The following is a 22,163-nucleotide window of genomic DNA, read 5'->3' as shown; positions in this document are numbered from 1 at the left end:
GCTTCCGACTTCTAAATTCCGTAACTTTTGCGTACGAGCTCCGTTTTTCGCGTTCTTTATATCCACGCGTAGGTGAGATTATGCTCTACAACTTTTCTTTAGACTCCGTCGGCTAGTTTTGACTTTATTTTTAATGATATATTTTTAATAGGCCGGGCCTCCTAAAGTTCGTTAAAATTTCATAGGTTCTTTATTCGGCGTCGGTTTTCGTTTGTCTTTTTATTGTTTTATTACTACTGAGGAGATCTTCAACTTTCGTTTAGGTTGCGTTAGCTAAATAACACTCGATCTTCAATCCGAGTTTTTAGCCCTCTACTACTGTTACGAAACTTTGAAAATTCGTAACTTCTTCATACGAGGTCCAATTTGGGCGATCTTTTTATGTACGTTCACCTTTCAACGATATCTACGACTTTTGTTTAGATACTTAAGGCTTAAAATGCATTTTATTGAGGTTCTACTTTTTACGTCAAATAATGTTTTAACGTCGCGTCGTAATTATACGAGTGGTTATAATTTCTTCAGTATAACCCGGTTTTGAGCGTTCTTTATGTTTTTGGAAACCTTGGCATGATATCTAATATTCGATGCATCCCAACTTAGATACTTGAACACTTTATTTTCGAGGTTAATTTCGTTGTACTTAGCTTTCGAGCGTTACAATGCTTTTGGAAAAATATAGGGTTGTCACAGGGAAAGCCACTCATCCCTTATATAGGGCTTCGGTTGGCGGCCAGGTGGGGATCCACCCGACACCAACCGCGAACGGGGTTTTTCACGAAAACACATCAATTTTTAAAATTAGACCGCCTTATTTTCGGTTCGCTTGACGAATATTATTTAAAATATTCCAACGGGTTTTAAATCCGGTCAAAAATATTTTTGGGATAAATTTGGCTAATTTTTGACGTACTTAATTTCGACGTTAAAACTAACGGAAATTTTTGGGTTGTCACAGCTAAGGATTTCATTCGGGAAGCTTCTGCTTTCGAGGTGAGTCTTCTCACCATACCAATGGGTCTAAGGCACCAAGGCCAGCCAATTTTATGTTATGTGGCAGTTGGATATAAGACTATGTGGGGGAGCCCATGGCATTCCTAGGTAAAGACCATGTGGGGGAGCCCATGGCATGATGGTATAAGACCCTGGGGGGAGCCCACGGCATCCTTATATGTTTATGTATGTGTTATGTGGTATTATAGATACTTTTGTGATATATGATATGCTAGTTGATTATGTATGTTATTGCATGGAAGACCCTGTGGGGAGCCCGTGGCAGTTGGATATAAGACCATGTAGGGGAGCTCATTGCATTCCTAGGTAAAGACCATGGGCGGAGCCCATGACATGAACGTCTAAGACCCTGGGAGGAGCCCACGACATCCTTATATGTTATTATGCATGGTTTATGTGATATATGTACCTTTTATTGCTAATATGGTACGTGTTATGTGGACAATGTGTGGGGTATGCTCTAGGGGGACTCACTACGCTTTGTGCTTACAGTTTACAATTTTGGTTTCAGGTATCATTGATTTGGAAAGGAAGGGCTCGAATTGATCGCAGTGCACACCTATGATTTCCGCAATGAATGATTTTGGTATCAGAGCCTTGGTTTAAGAGATTCAGACATACTTTTGGGTGTGTCTGAACTCAGACTGAGGATCTGTAAAGTTTTCAAAAGAAAAATGTTTTAAGTAAAGAATTTCTCACTACTAGAAAAACAGCCTTTTACGACGCTCATTGCGCGTCGTAAAAGGCTCAGACGACGCGCAAATGCATGTCAAGGAAGGTACTGTCATAAAGAGAGACGACGCGCATTTACGACGCTCATTTACGACGCGCAATTACAACGCGCGTTTACGACACGCAATGCGTATCAAGGAAGGCCCTGTCATAAAGGAAGACGACACGCATTTGCGTGTCGTAACCTTACGACGCGCGTGTTAATGACACGCAATGCGTATCAAGAAAGCCCCTGTCAAGAAAGGTCATGTCATAAATGAAGATGACACACATTTTTGTGTATCATAATTTAAATGTTTAAAAAATATATTATTTATAGATTTACTAATTTTCAAATTAAATAATAAATTAAAAATCTCATAATACAAAATAAAATACCATAAATAACAAAGATAATTCATTTCACTAATATGTCAAATACAAATAATTATTCCAAAAGTGAGTAAATCTTATAAAAAAATGAACTCATTTATATACAATTGAACTTAAATTCACTTGTTCCATGTAAATGTTGACTCAAGTTTCCATTTTCAATGAACTCATACACCTAAAAAAGGGAGCCCTCCACACAATATCGTAATAAACACACCTACAAATATAAAGTCAAATGTTAAATAAATATGGCCAACTCAAAATCTTGATAAATATATTTATCAATTGAAATACCGCATACCAGGTTTAGATGATGAACATGTGTTAACAGATAAAATATATAATTATGTCTAAAACAAATATTCCAAACCTTGCCTATGAGTTCTGCATAAATAAGTGGCAACAGTTATGGAAGAAGGCCCTTGATGAGATTTGGCTTGTTGTGGCCAGCTATACTCAAAGCCAAAACAGCTGCACGCTTAACATGTTGCCATGTTTATCAAAATTTAACAGATCATGCTAATAACTCATACATATAGAATTATAAGGAAAAAAAAGAGTAGGGTTTTCCCCATTCCGTTGAATTAGACAAAACAAAATGTTTTCTTTCCATTCCAATGGAATGAAGAATTCCATTCCTCCCCTGATTCAAGAATATATAGAGATACTTACCCTGATCAATTAATTTAATCAAATATGCATAAAAATACCAATCAACCCACCAACACTTTTGTTAAATCAACACAATAACACTATTATTAAAAAACTATGACTCAAATTTTGTAAAGGAGCTGTGTTTTAAATATTGAGCATGTGAAAGGAACCATCGCTTCATGTGATTGAAGTTTGAAGCAACTCCATTATTCTCTGATGAGGAAGCGTCCAGTTCTTCTGTCACATCCATTTTATCACCCGAGATACTTGCTGCAAAAAATTGTACATTTTTTGTCATTTTTAAAACAATATTCAAATAATTTTCTGTCATGTTTTCACAAACATCATTTATCTAGATAGCACTTTATCAGTGTATCACTTAATGAGGAAAAAAAGAAATTTGAGAAGGGAATAGCAATATACGAAAAGGAAAAAAAATAAAAATAAGAATAAGTATAAGAAACCTGCTCTAGAAATGAAATATGGAGGTAGCTCTCCTAATGCAGTTCCAAGGCCCCAAAGAATAGCTTCTACTTGTACTTGAGGCAAAATGCTGCTAAGTGGAACCTGAACACCTTGAGAGGATAAAAAACAATGGAGGCCCAAACTCTGAACAATCCTTTTGAAGCCATGTAGGGCTTCTGTTTAACTTTATTGTATCATAAACAACACTTTTAAGATCCACCCGACCACACTGCATTGCTTTTATTGTGAAGAAAGCAATGTGGGGACCCAGATATAGAACAAAAGTGTGCAGCCCAGACCCTGATCAATTAATTACAAATACAACTTAACAAAACTTTAAAAACTTTGGTTTCCAAAAAAGAACATAATAAATGAAAATGCAAGAATATAATTATGTAAAGGGAAAAATACATAACAACACTTGTACTTTCACCATTTTATTGATTTAGCCACTGAAGAAGTATTATTTTTTTTATTAAATTAGCTATTGAACTATTATTATAATAATAATAAATGATAATGGGGATAAAGTTGATTGAGCTCACCAAGACCAATGGAAGATGCAACACCAAGAGCTACCCACCACAGTCCAAACCTTGCATATTCAATAAGCTCTTCAACATGCTACAAGAACACATGTATCACATATTCATCATTATATATTAATATGTAACATATAATCATGAAAACCAAGGAACTTACAACCTCATCGATAATTTGAAGGAACTTTGAGTACGATGAATCATAGGCAAAGAATTTGTTAACAAACAGAATACCTATTGAAGATCAATGTACAACTGATTTTTGGTTTTGGTTTGATTTTATGCTTTTCTTGGAAAACAACTAATAAAGATCAATAAATAGAGACCAAAAAATGGTATTTACTCGGTTTTATGGATGATCTCGTGATCAATAGAAGCTTTCATTTGAGAGAACTCATATACATCATTATTTCAAATAAAACTGCAGAAATATGTAGTTGTAATGGCCTAATGTAAGTAATAGGCAATAAGAAGTACCATTCCATGAGGACCATCCACAGACAGAAACAAGAGTCCAGCTGCAATTGTGAGTGTGACAAAAAGCATAAGCCAGACAACATGTGTCAGAAGGTATACCAGTGATCTTGTTATATAATGAAGAACAGCCACTATAAAAAGCTTCAATGTTTTGAAAGGTTGTGTTATTAATGTCATATTCTCGAGTTCTTGTTTATGCTTCTCACGCAGTCCTACAATTACAAACAAGAAAACCGATTAGCCAAGGAAACAAGGCATCCACTCACCATTACAAAAATATAAACCCAAAAGTGGAAAAAAATCCAAATGGTAAAATGAGAACTTCCATAATTAAGGTTGTGTTTGTTACACGTGAAAAAAAAAAGATTACAATTTTATCCAATTGACATCAGTCCACTCAATGCACACTAGACACAAAGCAATGCCATTGTGTTGTGTCAAGTCTTATGTATATAGACATAGACTATAGAGAGATGATAAATTTCTTCATAAGAAAAGAGTGAGGTGATCTTATTAGATCAATTATACAGAGAGAGAGAGAGAGAGAGAGAGAGAGATACAGGAATAAACACAACCATGGTTCCATTGTGTTAGTTTGATATTATTACATTGTCATATTAGCTTCATGTAAACTCGAGTAACCTAGAGCAAGTAATCCAACAAACTCATTTCACATCTTCAATGACATTTAATCAATATTGTTTCGATTTACCAAATTAAGTAGGGAAAACTTTCTTAGTCTGAAAAAAGAAACAATACAAAACCTCAACGGAAATAGAGTAAGTAGAGAAGACTAAAAAAAACCCTTGCGAAAGTGCAACAGACAAAAGATATGAATAAAAAAAAATAAGCCAATAAGGCATGGAGAAAGGGATATAATATGCCCCTTGATTTTATAAGGTTAAGAAGAGAGCAAGAATGGTAGCAAGAATCAGCTTGTCAAAAAGTCAAATCAATTAACCAATGAAAAAGGATAATAGTTTAATCTATTAGACAACCAGATCAAAAAAGTTGTGGATATGAACGGATTGAGCTACCCTAGTTATGTCCATGGATTACAGCCAACAACATCAAATGTTAGAAGATTTGATTTAAACAATCCCGGCATCTCAAAAATCAAAAGAGGTACCTGAGATCGGCATCTCAAAAGCCTGAGAAGACAACAAGATTTATGAGTGCGATTAAAGTTCTTCTGCACTCACATGCTAAAACGAAAATACATCTTTTGAATCAGTTTAAATTCTCGATAAAATCTCAAATCAGTGACAATCGGGATGAATACAAGTCCTAGAAAATATGATAAACTCACTATTCAAACGGAGCAGGCTAAGATCAGGAACAACGCGAAAGCAGATCTTTGTTGTTATTACGGGAAGAGGACTCCAGGAAGATATGAGATTCGCAGCATTCACTGATTGTGCGCCGTCTCTCTATGGATATGATTTGTGCTTGCTGTTGCTTGCTTTTCTTGGTCTCGAGTTAGATGTTAAATCAGACAATCCAGCCAACATTGGGACAAAAAATAAAAAGTGTAGAAAATCTTACATACATCTGGTTGGGATCGAAGATGGATTTAGTTATTTCTTCGTTTCTTTTTCCTTATTCTCTATACATTGTTCTTTTCTTTTCTCCCTTTTCCATCTTAAAGTTTCTTAAAATTTTAGGGCTTCTGCACTTGGAGTTTGCTGAAATTTGTTAATCAGTCACACAAACACACCCTTATTTCTCCATTACCGAACAATCACCAGCCATCATCTCCTCACAACCCCTTGACAACCTTCGAACGCCACCTCACACTCTCACCTGCAAATCGAAAAAAAAAAGAAATAATAAGAAATGAGAAGAAGGGTTGTGATCGAACCAGAGGAAGAAAAGGGGAAGAAAGAGGAAGAAAAGGCACATCTTTTCTTTTTTCTTTTCGCTCTCAAACTTTAGTTGTAAATAGGAAAGCACGAGAGATATTGGGAGAATAGATACAAGAGAGACAGAGATATCCATTCAGGTACGGTTGAGAGGTGAGAACATGTAATCATTTGAAGAAGAAGGAATTTGGATGGGTGAGGGTGGGGACGAGGAAAACCTGTTTCCTGTGAGATCCAGCGCACAAAAGCCCTAGTTCTTCCAATTTTGGGATGGCGTGTATTTAATGTCTCAGAGGGAGAAAATGGTAGATAAAAGAGGATAGTTGACATCGTTGACCACTATATCGCTGCCAAACTCCAAAAATACGAAAGGGGGGAAGAGTTATAGCCGCATAATGAGGTCTAGGGTTTACAGAGAAAAGGAGAAGCAGAGAGTGAAGGTTGTCGGCTGATGGAGAGGATGAATTCGTTATTCCTTCCCGAACAGCAACAAATTGATCACAGAACGAAACCTGCAAATGATGTCTAGGGTTTACATGGAAACCCTAAAAGATGGAAGAAAAGCGGGGTTTTTAATTTTTTAGGATTTCATTTCCCCCTGTTATTAAAGGATGAACGCGCGTTCCATTAAAATTTATAAAGCGACATCCTTAGATGACACACATGTGCCCTCCGTGTTTTTTTTTTGTTTAGACACTAATTTAAGGGCACACAATAATGCATGACCTAAATCCTTAATTTTTTTGAAGAGACGACTCTTTTTTAATGTCACTCTCTTTTACGTAACATAAATCAATGAGTGTCGTGGTTTGCGCGTCATAAAAGGGTCTTTTTCTTGTAGTGTCTAATACAAGAAAGGGTGTGGTGCATGCAATTAGCCAAGCTCAAGTAAGTTTCCCCAGAATACCCATATATGTATTTGATATGATTTGATTTATGAATCTGAGAATCGCATGCTACCTAGGGCTAGGAGAGGTGCCTTTATATGATATATGAGATGGTAGACTTGCATGCTAGTGTTGAGTAGTCAGCGATAGATTGGCCTGATATGGTATGACATGCTAGAATAAGAATGATTATTGATATTGGTAACAGCTAGGTGTATGCTTTTAAAATTGTATACGGTTAGGATCTTATAGCCTTAGAATAATTGATTTGGCCTTATTTCATGTTCCTCGTATGTTTGTGGTCCTAGGGTAGAGTGTATTATTCGACAGTCTATTGGATCCTGTTCTGTGTATAATTTGCATGCATAAGGCAGTCGGCAGTGAGGATAGATGGATGTGGATAGCACGAGTTGTGATATGTGGGGTGAACGTCCTATGGCATTTCTTTGGATCGGAGTGCTATTGCACAAATGTTGCTTGCTTTGTGCTTTGTGGAACTCTTGAGTGATAAGAGTCAGCCACTAAGTGGATATGACGATATCCAGGAGGTGGATGGCTGGAATCATGGGGAGTTCTTCAGTAGCTGATGGTAGGGCGAGGTTGGGAACCTAGGAAAGCCTAGGATATACTCCAGTGAGTTTAGTGAGACGGTTCGTTGAGATTAGGAACCTAGGGGGAGCCTAGGAGTTGCTTCGGTGAGTATCGTGCTGCTGTTTAGCAGATATTTGGTGCATCAGTGGGGTAGGTGACTTAGAGGATTCGGGAGGATTGCTGAGGAAAGTATGGATAGGTATGGAAGGTAGTATGGGATCATACTACTGAAAGCACATGATCCATAATTGAATAAGTGAGAGTCTTGGAGAATCTAATAAGCTTATGGGATGGAGGATTCTTGGTTACACTCTCATAGTGGAGATGACTGTGTTTCCAGATGAGGATGAGCACCCATGAGGGAGGACCAGGATTTGGTCCTGGCTCTAGTGGTGAGTCAGTTAGTGGGAGGACTGCAAGGATTTTGAGTTCGCCTTAGATCAGGCAACAAGGATTGTGTGATTTATTTCATATTCGATATTGTAGACCAAGTCTCAGGGATAGTTTGTAGCCCAGTTAGAGCAGAGATTGCTCCAGCTATTGCAGTGTAGTCGTGACGATTGACTTAGTGAGTGAGTCAGGGTGTGACCCTGAATGATATGGGTCCCAGAGCTCGAGGGCGAAGGATCGATTTGGAGTACCTAGAGCATACGGGTTTAGGTCATGTGCATTTAGTGAAGGGTCTCGGGAAGAGACCCAAGACCTAGAGCAACGTCTAAGAGGTCAACAGGGTTGGAGTCAGTGCAGTGCGTGCGGGGAACCGTACGATGGGGTTTGTCGCTCCAAGGGTTGGGTTGCTACTGGTGTAGGATGATTCGCCACGCCAGCAGGATTGCCTACAGGAGGCAAGCCCATTATATTTGTTGTGATCAGGAGGGTGACAAGGAGTTCGACCGCCTGATGATCAGAGAGGAGCGGGGAGTGCATCGGCTCTGACTATTTTGAGGATCACCAATGGATGAGAGGGTAGAGTCGGAGCCCCAACAGAGGGGGGGCACTTTTCAAGATTAGACAGGAGAGATCGGCGCCTCGACAGGTAAGAGTGCGAGGTATGTACCCTTTTGCCTCCCTACCAGCTTTGACTGTATTTAGTAGCGGTTATTTTCATCAGCATGAATAGTGCATCATGGTTATCTCTGGTTGAGGTTGAGTTGTATGTACCTTCAAGAAGAGTTATATGCCATCTGCATGCCATGAATTTGGGTGGAATATTACGGGGTTGTCTCCTTGTATATCGCAGATTGTCCGTTGTTCGAGTGTCATTTGGGTATGGTCGGGGTTAGTTCAAGGGTTTGTACGAAGGAATTATGACTAGGTTCCAGTAACCTTAGATATTATGTTTGGAAAGGCTTCCGGGTTGTCAAAGGAAGAGAGAGTTGTTGCTGAAGTTTTGATTGGAGCATCCGACCTTTAGACTCCGAGATCTGAGTATGATATCAGTTTGAGCAGCTAGAGTTATTGGCATTGTTGGGATTCAAGAAGTAGTAGTTGTTTTTCGGGAATCGTTTTGTTTTGGAAGGGTTATTCATGGTGTTCAAGCTTTGTTAAGCATCGGCGGTCAGCATATTAATCATTGGAACGAGAGAGGGTTTGGGAATCCTTCAATTCTCATATGTTGAGCGGACTTAGTTGAATCTAAGTGGGGGAGAGTCATTCAGATATCCAGGATAGAAGCAAGTGTGAGACGAGGATGCGTCTCATATTCCCCTTTAGGGAGGAAAGGTGGCCTTAGGGGCTGACTGAATATAGGATATCGTGGGATGGTGTTCGGGAAACTCCCCAACATCTGGATTGCGTCTTTTTGACGTCATATAGTAGGCTTTGGTGGAGGGAACCAGGTAGAGTTCCATTCAGTATTTGAGTTCAGTTGGGAGGATAGACCGTGTGGACGATCAACATTAAGATGAGTTCGGAGTGATAGATGAGTGATATGGCTATGGACAGGGATCATGATAGGGTAAAAGTGTTGTAAGACTACGGGGGAGCCGTAGCATTCACTAGCAGTCGGATAGTGTGGAAAATGTTATAAGACTACAGGGGGAGCCGTAGCATTCACTAGTAGTCGGATAGTATGGAAAGTGTTGTAAGGCTACGGGGGAGCCGTAGCATTCACTAGTAGTCGGATAATGTGGAAAGTGTTGTAAGACTAAGGGGGAGCCATAGAATTCACTATCTGTCAAATAGCATGGGAAGTGTTGTACGACTACGGGGGAGCCATACTATTCATGAATTCTTTTAGACGATTGAGGCTAGGATAGACCAATTCGCAAGATTGTGGGGAAGCCACAACTTTATAGAATCAGGACCGGAGGTGGTTATTCAATCGATTATCCGTAGACAAGCCTGGACGGTTATGGGAATTCAGAATGGAACTGGTAGAGATTGTTGAGTCAATGGTTTGGACCTTTAGTTGCACGATATTATGGATAAGTGGCACGTGATACGGTAGGGCTACGGCTGGATAGACCTGATATCTGATCTCTTGAGAACCTGGTGGTTGGACCGAGTGCGAGACTGGTAGTCTTGGGTATCGGCTAAGGGTATCTATTTATCGATAAAGTAAGGGATGTCGGAAGTTATGGTGCATGATGGACCTCGAGGTAGTAGCGGGGTATTGACACGTTTCGGAAAGGATTCTGAATCGGGGTTCGCTCATGTTCAGTTGTGGATTTTGTTTATGTGAGACGAGATTTGGGAGCATATGGATACCAAGGGAATCAAATGCAGGATACCAGGGTAATAAATGGGTTTGGTTCGATGGTAGCTTAAGCCATCATGATGTGTCTCAGTCCGGTTCCATCAATAATAGGGCCACGACATGTTGGAATCAGGAAACGGCAAGACGAAGGAGACTAGGAATGACGAAAGACTACCGTCTTCGGGTAGCGCGCACTATTGTATTGGATTCAGTGGTGACAGGTTGTCGGGTTATGATGATTAGATGTGTTAGAAGGATTGACGAAGTCATGAGTGGAGGTAGGGCAAATACTGTTAGCCGAGGTCGCTTCGGAGGTCACGTGGGTCGAGTGTGTGGTTGCTAGTCGGTTCAGCAACCGGGCAGGAAACCAGTATCCCGAATGTAGGCGTTCGGCATTTGGTTAGGTTAAGCAAATTCATTCAGTTGGTAACATCGAGATAATTAGGATTGAAGAGAGTCTGGTGTGGTTGGGTCATTTTGCCTCTTATCGGCCACTGATTGATCGGGGTAACAGTTGTGTCCCTCAGAATGTCGGGTGTCGGTATTAGTTGGGCTAAGAATGAGTTGCCATTATTGGTAAGATGTGGTTTTATTCTAAAGGGTTTTAGATTCGTTCCTTTTCAGGTTGGAAGGTCCTTTTAGAGGTGGTATCGATTGCCTTGGAGAGGTTGTATTTATTCCAGATCATGGAGGTATGGATCATATTGTTGGATGTACTGGGAAGGAAGGACATATTTCGAGGTTGAAATCTAATTCAAGTGTGAGAGAGTTCTAACATCCTATTCCGAATCGATTCTTAATATGAGGATGTGGTCCGAAGATCGGTCATCATAAGGATTAGGACTTTAAAAAAGGTAAGATATAGGCCCATTTTGGTGCGGGTGATGTATTAGATGTGACCTGGGTGTTCGGTTTTTGTTTCGAAGTCTAGGGGTATTTCGATAAAGTGGTAGTTCGGGATTTTGTGGAAAATGGACTTTTGTTCAGAAGGTCTTAAGGAAGGTATGAGTTAATATAAGTGTAGGGATTCACATCACCTTTCCATGGATATAAGGGTCGTCGGAATCGGGTTTATAACGAAGAAGTTATGGCCTTCGGAAGTTTCGTGGTTTTCAGGCTTAACCGAGTACACAGGGCATATAAAAGGAGTATGCGGGGCGTACTAGTGAAGAAGGAAGTACGCTGAACGTACTGACCAGGATGGTCGCGAATGTTTTCGGAGTATGCTGGGCGTACCAGAATTACGTTGGGCGTACGCCAGTCAGATCAAAACCCTATTTTAGGGTCTTGGGCCCTATTTAAGCTCCCAATCTCATAACCTAACCCTAATATCTTTAGCCACCACCCTCTAAAACCCTAGAAATCATCTTTAACCATTCATGGTGGCATTTTGAGCTTATGAAGTCCATTTTTGGAGTGTTTGGCCCATTTTCAAGAAGATGGTGCTTGATGCAAAGATGGGAATCAAGGAGGAGCTTATGGATCTGGATTTTAGGACTCATTCTCAGCTTGATGAAGGTCTAAAGTTTTGAAGTTGATCATTTATCTCTTAGATCTACCATTTGTGAGTTTTTGTTCATTTCGGTCCCAAGTATGAGATCTAGTGGTCTTGATTTCATTCCAGGAAAGTAGAATGTTATTTGGTCTTATTGGGGGCACGCAAAGTCACCAAGTCAGTGACTTTATGGGTTTAGACATTATGTGGGACTCAAATCTGTGGTTTGAACTTATGACTTAAAGCATTAAGTGCTTAATGGCAGAAGTGAGTCTATAGGGTAGTATGTTGGGCCTATAATCTAGTATGCGTAACGTACAATCCATTAAGCAAGTACGCCCTGCGTAATCAGCCAGGATGGGTTTCGGACATTGGGCTTCGGGTTTGGACCATCTGTTTGGATCCTAGATTCTTGGGCCCTAATGGACCGTCAGTGTAACAACCCGGATTTCCAGGTATCTTTTATGCTTATATTTTTGGAGTTTTGTGAGGGGACTCGGCGAGTTGGAGCTCAAACTCGCCGAGTAGGATCGCGGTTCAGGACGCGGGTTCGTGCCTGGACTCGACGAGTCCAAGAAATGGACTCGGCGAGTCCTCGCTGTTTAATGAAACCCTAATTTCCCGGTCCTAAGCCCTATTTAAAGGACCTTATGGCCCTTCATTGCGGCTACCTTGATCTTGAGAGCACCAAAGCAGCTGAGGGTTCTTGTGAGTGAGATAAGAGGCCATTGTTCACCAAATTTGTGTGTTTTTGCAAGAAAGGAATAGGAAAGTCAAGCTAGAAGAGTTGGGGAGCTTGGATCTACTTTCATTTCATCAGAGGAGGCTTCTTGAGGTATCATTCAGAGCTTATTTCCGTATTTTTGTTGATATGGTCAAATCTAGGGTTTCTTCATGCCTTATTTGCTTTGTATTTGAAGTGTGAGAGGTCCCATGGGGATATGGTGCTTCGATCTGGACCTTAGTAGGTCCAGAGAGTCCCTAATGTCATGCTTTATGTCCTTCCTTTTGGGTTGGAGGCTAGGGTTGCCATTTTAGAGGTCATTTCTCCAAAAAGAGCCTTGTAGGTGTTGTATGGTAACCAAGACATGAACTTTACGTGATGAATGAGCTTAGGAGGGCCAGATCTATGAGTGGATGGAGCGGATCTGACCTCAGAAGCTAGCTTGAGTTGATGCATGGCATGGACTCGCCGAGTCTGAAGAACAGACTTGGCGAGTAGCATGAAGATTGTCCTTAACCACTCAGCGAGTGGTCCTGCCGAGTTATGGGTTGACTCAGTGAGTCAGGGAGAGTTAGAGAGGGTTGACAGATGGACTGAGTCGAGCTGGAACTCGCCGAGTTGTTCTTGAGACTCGGCGAGTTGAGTCGTGGTGGCCCCGCGATTCATGCCAGGTGGAACTCGTCGAGTCAGGGGAGTACTCGACGTGTCAAAAGAGAATCCTAGAGAGTTGGTGAATACGTATAGACTCGCTGAGTCGCCCTAGTGCACTCGCCGAGTCCGGTCAAAATTGACCGTTGACCGTTGACCAGAGTTGACCAGTGTTGACTTGATAGGGGTAGTCAACCTTAGTGGTAAAAGTGTTAATTAGAGATGTATGATGTTATAGGAGGATTATAGCTCGGAGGATCGAGCACGAGTGATTTCCAGGATTCGCGGGTTATTGAGATATACGAGGTGAGTCTTCTCACTATACTTTACCTTGAGTAGGTAATCAGAGTTATGTGACAGAGTATGTGTATGTTATGTGTTGTACTGCATGATGTCTATGTGATTTATGTTGTGCATGTTTATAGAGTTGGAACCGTAAGGTTCCCAGAGTTAGAACCAGTGGGTTCACAGAGTAGGGTCTACGGACCCACAGAGTTATAGCCTCGAGTGGCTAATATGTGTTATGTGTGGTATTTTGGGGAACTCACTAAGCTTTGTGCTTACAGTGTTAGTGTTGTTTGTTTCAGGTGCTAGTGATGACCGTGGGAAGGCGCCGGCTTGATCTGTACACACGCAAGGGATTTTTATGTGATATGATCTTGGGATTTTGTATGATGTGAATTGAAGATTTAAACTTGATGTTTATGAAAATTAAATGAAAAATGTTTTTATATTTTGCGAAAAATTATTTTGAAATTCACGGTGTTACAAGTTGGTATCAGAGCCTTGGTTTGAGGGATTGGAGTACACCTTCGGGCGTATTTGAACTCAAACTGAGGATTTGAGAAGTATTTTGAAAAAGAGTAAAAGATTTTGAAAAGAAACGCAGAGCAGAGTTGTGTGTACGATCAGTCCGCGCCCGAACGGTGATTTCCTAAAATACCCTCATGTTATGTGCTATTGGTATTGATATGATGTATTCGCATGTTAGAGTAGGCTAAGTATTCCTATTAGGACTAGAGTGGCCTGATCTGTGATGCCTTAGCCTAGGAAGTGGTGATCTGCTATGAGATGCTTGAGAGTGAGTAGGTAGCAGCGAGAGGCTTATGAGGGATCTATTAGAGAATAACATGTACATGATAGAGTACTTGGAAGTTGGGATCCGAAGAGGAGGACTTGGGGTGTATTCTGAGACGGTGCGGAGAGTAGTATTGGGCCCGCACTACTAAAAGCACCGGAGCGGTGTACAGCCCAAGTAAGAATCTTTGGAATACCAAGGATCAAGGAGGAATGAGTTGTCGAGTGTGAGTATGCTCGAAGGGGTTCTAATTTTTCGTATGTTGTATTTCAGAGGTAGATCATGGTGAGGACACGTTTGATGCCTGAGAGCAGTGATACCAGTGATGAGGAGATCCGCCGGATCATCCACGAGGAGGTGGCTGCGGCCATTAGGGCAGAGATACCAGAGATGTTCGGGTCTATTAAGACCACGCTAATTGAGACCTTTGATGAGCGTTATGCCGCTCTTTCTGAGGCTGCTGTTGCAGCGGCCACCGCAGCTATTGCTGCCGCGAGGCCGCAAGGTGGTGATGCATTGCTGTTCCGGGAGTTCAGCAACACAAAACCACCAGATTTTGATGGGACCCAGGACCCGGTGACAGCTATGAGATGGATTTCTGATATAGAGGGGTGTTTCTTCACTTGCTCATCTCCTGAGCATTTGAAGGTTCGGTTCGTGCTAAACCAGCTTCGCTTGGGAGTGAAGGACTGGTGGAAGTTTGTGACGGCGCATTTTACGCCTGCTAAGCTTGCGGCAATGACCTGGGAGAGGTTCACTGCCATATTCCGAGAAGAGTACGTTCCCCAGGTGGAGAGGGAGCGTTTGGCACAGGAGTTTCTGACCCTCAAGCAGGGTACTGAGTCAGTTACAGCGATCACCAAGATGTTCCATGAGAGGGCGATGTTCTGCCCTGAGCACGTGTCCACTGAGCAGGCAAGTATGAGCCGATATTTGAGTATTTTTAGGCGAGAAATTCGGGAGTTCGCGGTGAACTCCTCATACCGGACATTTGCTGAGCTTCAGGCAAATGCCCGGAAGAGGGAGATTGAGCTGGAGACTCAGGCCAGGGAGGAGGCGGAGTCTCAGGGGAGGGATCGGCGACCGGCACAGTCTCAGCCAGCAGCCAAGCGGGCCAAGCCCGCTGATCCCAAACCAGGGAGCCAGAAGGGTCGCACTTGTGGGAAGTGTGGCAAGGGTCACGATGGAGTCTGCAGAGCAGGATCTTGCTACAAATGTGGCAAGGAGGGGCATATGGCCAAGGATTGCCCCAAGGGGTTTGCAGTGTGCTTCCACTGCAATCAGACCGGACACCGGAAGGCAGAGTGTCCGCAGTTACGAGGGTCATCTTAGGGAGCACCTCAGGGATCTGCCCCTGCCGCCATCAGAGCTACAGAGATTCGGCCAGTGAAGGCCGGGGCGCCGAGGGCACGAGGGAGAGCCTTTCAGCTGACCGCGGAGGAGGTCCGCGCAGCGCCCGATGTCATCGCTGGTATGTATTCTTTCATGTATTTATTTTGATGTTGAGATATTATGCTTATGTTATGTTATGCGTAGGTACTTTTCTTGTGAATTTTGTACCTGCCTTGGTGTTATTTGACTCGGGTGCGAGTCGGTCTTTTGTATCTTTGGCTTTTAGTCAGCATATCAGTGTTAGTCGTGAGGCGTTGAGTCAGCCTCTGAGAGTTTCCATAGCTGATGAGAGGGTGATATATGCCACGGAGGTTCTCCGAGGTTGCGTGGTCGAGATTTTTGGTGTTGAGTTCCCGATTAATCTGGTTCCTATTGCGATGGGTGATGTCTGCGTCATTGTGGGCATGGATTGGTTGAGCAGATTCGGTGCGGTTATCGACTGTGAGCGACAGCTGGTGACCATACGAGACCCTAGTGGGGGAGTTCTTTCGGTGTACGGCGAGGGTACACGTTCAGGGTCAGCGTTTTGTTCGGCCGCTAGAGCGAGGCAGTGTCTACAGCAGGGCTGTAAGGGTTTTGTGGCGTATGTGATGGATATGCGGGTGGATTCAGAGAGGCCGAGTTCAGTTGAGGAGGTTCCGGTGGTGCGTGAGTTCCCGGATGTGTTTCCCGAGGAGTTGCCGGGTGTGCCTCCTGTGAGGCAAGTGGAGTTCAGTATCGATTTGGTTCCCGGGGCCGCGCCTATCGCCAAGGTGCCTTATCGCCTTGCACCTCCAGAGATGCAAGAGTTATCCTCGCAGCTTCAGGAGCTGCTGGGGAAGGGGTTTATTCGGCCGAGCAGCTCGCCGTGGGGAGCGCCTATCCTGTTCGTCAAAAAGAAGGATGGTTCACACCGGATGTGTATTGATTACCGGGAGTTGAACAAGCTGACGGTCAAGAACCGTTACCCGTTGCCGAGGATCGACGATTTGTTCGATCAGTTGCAGGGAGCATCTTGGTTTTCCAAGATCGATTTGAGGTCTGGATATCATTAGGTGAGGGTGCGGGATGAGGACGTATAGAAGACAGCGTTTAGGACGCGTTATGGGCATTACGAGTTTGTGGTGATGCCTTTCGGGCTCACCAATGCCCCGGCAGTGTTCATGGATCTCATGAACCGAGTGTGTAGGCCGATGTTGGATCGGTCGGTGATTGTATTTATCGATGACATTCTGGTATATTCGAGATCTAGAGAGCAGCATGAGGAGCATTTGAGAGAGGTTCTCGGAGTTCTGAGATCGGAGAGGCTTTATGCCAAATTCTCCAAGTGTGATTTCTGGTTGCGGGAGGTATAGTTCTTAGGACATCTCGTTAACCAGGAAGGGATATTGGTCGATCCGGCCAAGGTTGAGGCGGTGATGAGTTGGGAGGTGCCGAAGTCACCCTCCGAGATCAGGAGTTTCCTAGGGTTGGCAGGGTATTATCGGAGGTTTATTAAGGATTTCTCCAAGATCGCAGTGCCACTCACCAGATTGACCCGGAAGGGTGTTGCTTTTTCATGGGGCCCCGAGCAGCAGGCCTCCTTTGAGACACTTCGCCAGAGGTTGTGCGAAGCCCCAGTGTTAGCTCTCCCGGAAGGGATGGAGGACTTTGTGGTATACTGTGATGCATCGATTTTGGGATTGGGAGTGATGCTGATGCAGAGGGGGCATGTGATAGCGTATGCATCGAGCATCGAGACAGCTGAAGCCTCATGAGACGAGATATCCCACCCATGATCTAGAGTTGGGGGCAGTGGTGTTCGCCCTCAAGATTTGGCGTCACTACTTGTATGGGGTTCGGTGTACGATATACACGGACCATAAGAGTTTGAAGTATTTGATGGATCAGCCCAACCTAAATATGCGTCAGAGAAGGTGGTTAAATGTGGTCAAGGATTATGATTGTGAGATCCTGTACCACCCAGGCAAGGCTAATGTGGTAGCCGATGCATTGAGCCATAGGGCAGAGAGCACCCCGCTGCGGGAGGTATGTTTGAGATTGACCGTGATAGCTCCAGTATTGGACGCCATTCGTGGGGCACAGGCCGAGGCTGTGCGACCTGAGATGCAGAAGAGGGAACGGGTTGTTGGTTTGGTTTCAGAGTTCGTTACCGATGGTCGGGGGCTTATGACATTTCAGGGGCGTATCTGGATACCGTTTGTGGGAGGAACGCGTACCATTTTGATGGAGGAGGCGCATCGGTCGAAATTTTCGATCCATCCGGGGGCCACTAAGATGTATTTGGATTTGAGAAAGGAGTATTGGTGGCCCTGTATGAAGAGGGATGTCGCGTGGTTCGTTGAGAGGTGCTTGACCTGTCGTAGGGTTAAGGCTGAGCACCAGAGGTCGCATGGTAAGTTGCAGCCATTGGAGGTTCCCGAATGGAAATGGGAACAGATCACTATGGATTTCATCACCAAATTGCCAAGGACTGCCAGAGGAGTTGATGCAATTTGGGTGATTGTGGACAGATTGACGAAGAGCGCTCACTTCCTTGCTATCAGCGAGAGTTCTTCAGCAGAGAAATTGACGGAGGTGTATGTGAGGGAAGTGGTATCTCAGCATGGGGTGCCAATCTCGATTGTTTCAGATCGTGATGTGCGTTTCACTTCCAGATTCTGGAAGAAGTTTCATGAGGAGTTGGGTACTAGACTACATTTTAGTACCGCATATCATCCCCAGACAGACGTTCAGAGTGAGCAGACGATTCAGACGCTCGAGGACATGCTCCGAGCATGTGTGTTGGATTTTGGGGGTAGCTGGGATGCATATTTGCCCTTGGCAGAGTTTTCCTACAACAACAGCCATCATTCGAGCATTGGTATGCCACCCTTTGAGCTGTTGTATGGGAGGAGGTGTCGGACCCCCATTTGTTAGGGAGAGGTTGGTTAGCGGGTGATGGGCAGTACAGAGATCGTGCTTCAGACGACAGAGCAGATTCAGCAGGTCAGACAGAGGTTGTTGACCGCTCAGAGCCGACAGAAGAGTTATGCAGACAGATGCTGGTCCAAGCTTGAGTTTCAGGTTGGCGACCTTGTACTCCTGAAGGTCTCTCCTTGGAAAGGAGTGATTCGATTCAGGAAGAGGGGCAAGTTGGGGCCCCGATATATTGGTCCTTTCCGTGTGACTGCGAGGGTAGGCCGGGTAGCCTATCGTTTGGATTTGCCAGCAGAGTTGGGGCAGATTCACGACACTTTTCATGTGTCGCAGCTGAGGAAGTGTATAGCCGACGAGTCGGCAGTGGTTCCATTAGAGGATATTCAGGTGCATGCGAGCCTGAATTATGCCGAGAGACCAATGGCCATCAGAGATCGGAAGATCAAGGTTTTGAGGAACAAGGAGGTACCCCATGTGTTGGTTCAGTGGCAGCATCGAAAAGGATCAGAGATGACCTGGGAGCTGGAGCGTGAGATGCGTGAGCAGCATCCGGAGCTATTTGCAGAGCGAGACTTCGAGGGTGAAGTCTAGTTCTAGTGGGTGAGAATTGTAACAGCCCAGATTTCCAGGTATCTTTTATGCTTATATTTTTGGAGTTTTGTGAGGGGACTCGGCGAGTTGGAGCTCACACTCGCCGAGTAGGATCGCGGTTCAGGACGCGGGTTCGCGCCTGGACTCGACGAGTCCAAGGAATGGACTCGGCGAGTCCTCGCTGTTTAATGAAACCCTAATTTCCCGGTCCTAAGCCCTATTTAAAGGACCTTATGGCCCTTCATTGCGGCTACCTTGATCTTGAGAGCACCAAAGCAGCTGAGGGTTCTTGTGACTGAGATAAGAGGCCATTGTTCACCAAATTTGTGTGTTTTTGCAAGAAAGGAATAGGAAAGTCAAGCTAGAAGAGTTGGGGAGCTTGGATCTACTTTCATTTCATCAGAGGAGGCTTCTTGAGGTATCATTCAGAGCTTATTTCCGTATTTTTGTTGATATGGTCAAATCTAGGGTTTCTTCATGCCTTATTTGCTTTGTATTTGAAGTGTGAGAGGTCCCATGGGGATATGGTGCTTAGATCTGGACCTTAGTAGGTCCAGAGAGTCCCTAATGTCATGCTTTATGTCCTTCCTTTTGGTTTGGAGGCAAGGGTTGCCATTTTAGAGGTCATTTCTCCAAAAAGAGCCTTGTAGGTGTTGTATGGTAACCAAGACATGAACTTTACGTGATGAATGAGCTTAGGAGGGCCAGATCTATGAGTGGATGGAGCAGATCTGACCTCAAAAGCTAGTTTGAGTTGATGCATGGCATGGACTCGCCGAGTCTGAAGAACAGACTCGGCGAGTAGCATGAAGATTGTCCTTAACCACTCAGTGAGTGGTCCTGCCGAGTTATGGGTTGACTCAGTGAGTCAGGGAGAGTTAGAGAGGGTTGACAGATGGACTGAGTCGAGCTGGAACTCGCCGAGTTGTTCTTGAGACTCGGCGAGTTGAGTCGTGGTGGCCCCGCGATTCATGCCAGGTGGAACTCGTCGAGTCAGGGGAGTACTCGACGTGTCAAAAGAGAATCCTAGAGAGTTGGTGAATACGTATAGACTCGCCGAGTCGCCCTAGTGCACTCGCCGAGTCCGGTCAAAATTGACCGTTGACCGTTGACCAGAGTTGACCAGTGTTGACTTGATAGGGGTAGTCAACCTTAGTGGTAAAAGTGTTAATTAGAGATGTATGATGTTATAGGAGGATTATAGCTCGGAGGATCGAGCACGAGTGATTTCCAGGATTCGCGGGTTATCGAGATATACGAGGTGAGTCTTCTCACTATACTTTACCTTGAGTAGGTAATCAGAGTTATGTGATAGAGTATATGTATGTTATGTGTATGTTATGTGTTGTACTGCATGATGTCTATGTGATTTATGTTGTGCATGTTTATAGAGTTGGAACCGTAAGGTTCCTAGAGTTAGAACCAGTGGGTTCACAGAGTAGGGTCTACGGACCCACAAAGTTATAGCCTCGCGTGGCTAATATGTGTTATGTGTGGTATTTTGGGGAACTCACTAAGCTTTGTGCTTACAGTGTTAGTGTTGTTTGTTTCAGGTGCTAGTGATGACCGTGGGAAGGCGCCGGCTTGATCTGTACACACGCAAGGGATTTTTATGTGATATGATCTTGGGATTTTGTATGATGTGAATTGAAGATTTAAACTTGATGTTTATGAAAATTAAATGAAAAATGTTTTTATATTTTGCAAAAAATTATTTTGAAATTCACGGTGTTACAGTCAGAATGGTTGTGTTCTGGACTAATTGAAGGATTGGATCTTAGGTTAAGGCGTAATAAGGACCGTGTGCCCAATTTGGAAAATTGCGCCATTCATGGGCCTTTATGGATCTTATGGTTTTGGACTTTGTATGTTGGGTCCTATTGGGCATCAAGTTTTGGGGTTGAAATTTATTTATGGAGGCCCATTATGGTTTTGAGCCCAAATTGGAAAATTGGGCCATGGATTGGGTCTTAGGGAATTTTTGGTACTTGGGCCTTGTGGACTATTGGGTTTGGGCCCAATTTAGAAATTGGTCCATTAAAGGACTTATAGACATTATAGTGTCGGGCTTTTTTGGGATTGGGCCTTAGATTTGGATCATAATAGGCTAGGGGTAGAATGGTCATTTTACCCCATACATGGATTAAGGATTATGGTACGAGACCCAGTTTCTAATTAAGTATATTGATTGGTATAGATAGCTCGGGAAGTCATCAGGGCAGCAACTAAGAATTTCATTCGGGAAGCTTTTGCTTTCGAGGTGAGTCTTCTCACCATACCAATGGGTCTAAGGCACCAAGGTCGGCCCATTTTATGTTATGTGGTACACTAGTTATAGTAGAGATATGTGGTATGATAGTTAGCTTTATTCTAAGTGGTATGCTAGTGATTATATGATACTTTCATGGGAAGACCTCAGGGGAGCCCATGTGTAACATCCGGATTTTCAGGGATATTATCGTGTGGGTTAATCTTGAAATTAAAGGAGAGACTCGACGAGTTGAGGGTTGAACTCATCGAGTCGAGTCGGGTTTTCCCCGTGGATTTAATGAGTGGACTCGACGTGTCAGAGGAGGGACGCGTCGAGTAGGTGCTAGGCAGAGAAACCCTAATTTCCGGGGTTTGGGACCTATTTAAAGGCACTTAAGGCCTCTTATTGCGGCTACCTTTCAGAAGAGAGAACCCTAAACGAGTCCTGAGTGCTTTGGGCAAGAGAGAGAGCCACTAAGAGCTTCTTGGAGAATGGTTTGCAAAGAAGAAGGAGGTTTCAAGATAAAGGGACCAGAGGAGGTTGTAGATCTGTGATTTACAACCTAGGAGCATCACTTTGAGGTATCAAACCAGACCCCTTTCCTTCCCTAATTGAGTAGATCTTTCTTTTGAGGATTAGGGCTTGTATTATCTTCTTGGTGGGGTTTTGAATGCATCAAACCCCTCTTGTTTAGCTGGTAGCATAGATCTGGACCTAATAAGGTCTAGAAAGTCAGAAAGTAAAAAGCCATTGTTGTTCATCCATGGGGTTTTGAAGTTAGGAAGCTTTAAT

The 22,163-nt window shown here is 43.5% G+C and overlaps 1 pseudogene; it reads right to left on the bottom strand.

Annotated features, from left to right (window-relative positions):
* Nucleotides 1–2,884: 2,884 nt before the first annotated feature.
* The window catches only part of LOC145099329 (vacuole membrane protein KMS1-like), a 29,113-nt pseudogene continuing 9,834 nt past the window's right edge, over nt 2,885–22,163 (bottom strand).

This window comes from Lactuca serriola, chromosome 4, assembly GCF_051521515.1.
Source record: "Lactuca serriola cultivar US96UC23 chromosome 4, Lser_US96UC23_V15, whole genome shotgun sequence".
Lineage (NCBI taxonomy): Eukaryota > Viridiplantae > Streptophyta > Magnoliopsida > Asterales > Asteraceae > Lactuca > Lactuca serriola.
The sequence above is the reverse complement of the archived record's forward strand: the minus strand, read 5'-3'. Positions and strand labels throughout refer to the sequence as shown.